We start from the raw sequence: 1935 nt of genomic DNA, 5'->3' as shown, positions 1-1935 counted from the left end.
TTTGGATGTTTAGTAATTTTGTTAAAACTTAGGGAATAGTGGGACGCCTGGGTGGCTCAGTTGGTTAAGCAGCTGCCTTTGGCTCAGGTCATGATCCCAGCGTCCTGGGATCGAGTCCCGCATTGGGCTCCTTGCTTGGCGGGGAGCCTGCTTCTCCCTCTGCCTCTGCCTGCCATTCTGTCTGCCTGTGCTCGCTCGCTCTCCTCTCTCTCTGACAAATAAATAAAATCTAAAAAAAAAAAAAAAAACTTAGGGAATAGTATTATGGGTTATTGCCCAAATCACACTTGACCATACAACCAAAGAATAACTAGTAGCCTTTGCATTCATTGTAGTGGTAGTCTGCATATGTCCATTGCATCCTGCAAGCCCATCTCCACATGGGTCTTGGAAACACTGTATAGCAGTGCAAATTCCCAAACAAAGTGGAAAAGAACATCTGCTGAGGGGTTTATGTAATTTTCCAGTCAATTTGTTCTGTCAAGAAGATAAAGCATTTCATTCCTTTGAAGAAACCAGTAGCATTGGGTAGAGTGGGGGTGGAGCTTAAAAGATTATACAAATTGATGACATCTCTATATTTAAAACAGTTCTTCTATCACACAACAAAATACCAATGTCGCTTCAGTCTTTTATGAAATTTCTCCTATTTCTACTACAAGTATTTCTGATATAAAAAGTACATTATTTCCCAAAAACATGTATGATTTCATGACACTTCAAAACTACTTGATAAAGCAGTTTGAAGATGTGAACTAGGCTTATGCAAGACCGTTACTGTAGACTGTGTCTTACCGTATCGATCAGACACTAAAAGATGTTTCTGCTTTTGAATCAACATGTAAATATTTGTCAGTATGAATGCTTTCATTTTTCTTTACTAAGATGGTCATTATTAGGAAAATTATTAAATTAACAGAATGAAAAAAGATACATGATTTTCTTTTGCTGTCTTTAAGTCTTCACAAACAGCATGAAAATATTTTATGATTATCATAAGTAATACTAAGGAAAAAAGTTGTGTTCACTATCGTAATTTCTATCTGTTCTTTTTTACAGGCATATTACTCTTATACAGTAGGGGAGAGGAAAAGATGATAAAAGACAATCATTATTGAAATACATTATCCCTCTTATTAACATGAAGATGTTATGAAATACACTTAGGGAAGAACATCTACCTGTGGAAAAACTTTACTGTGACCATTCCCCCTGTAGATACTAACATATTATTAAGAAACATCTAAAGAAGTATGGCATGCACTATTTTATTTTAGCCAACACAGACATAGACCTTATGGTATAGTTTCCTATTATCTTGACTGTTTCATATTTACTCTTAAGAACTTATGAGATATATATAGTTCTCCAATTACCTTGAGAGTTTTATGAGTGCCTGTTAAACAGATGCTAATGCTACTTGATAGGTAATAGCATTTGAGTTTGCAATAAACATTAGACCTATTAGAAATGTCTAATATTCTGACACTGGAATGTCATGATCCTATTCTAGAAAGGTGAACTCTTCTGATTTTCAGACATGTCCACAAGTATTTGTATTAATTACAAATAATTTAGATAAAAGTTATCTCTACATTTTCATTATTACTTTTACTTATATAAAATTCAGAACTTTTAGTTATGCATGAAATAACTTCCTGTTTCAAAAAATATATACTATTAACATTGTCAAGAATAATAGGACAGATGTTTACTGAAATTAACTCTTGGTTTGGGAAGGACTCTAATTTTCCCTATATGACTCTAGATCTACAATGATAGAAATTATATGTATTGAGTGCTGCCCTTCCTAGGACGATTAAAAGTTCGGGCTGGAAAATGTATCCTTCACGGAAAGGGAGCATATTTATCAGCTTGTGGAACGTTCATCATATGAATGGCAGAAATGTGTGCCCTCTTGGGTGACTGATGCAA

This window comes from Lutra lutra, chromosome 6 (genome assembly GCF_902655055.1).
Source record: "Lutra lutra chromosome 6, mLutLut1.2, whole genome shotgun sequence".
Classification (NCBI taxonomy): Eukaryota; Metazoa; Chordata; class Mammalia; order Carnivora; family Mustelidae; genus Lutra; species Lutra lutra.
This window is presented reverse-complemented; position numbering follows the sequence as displayed.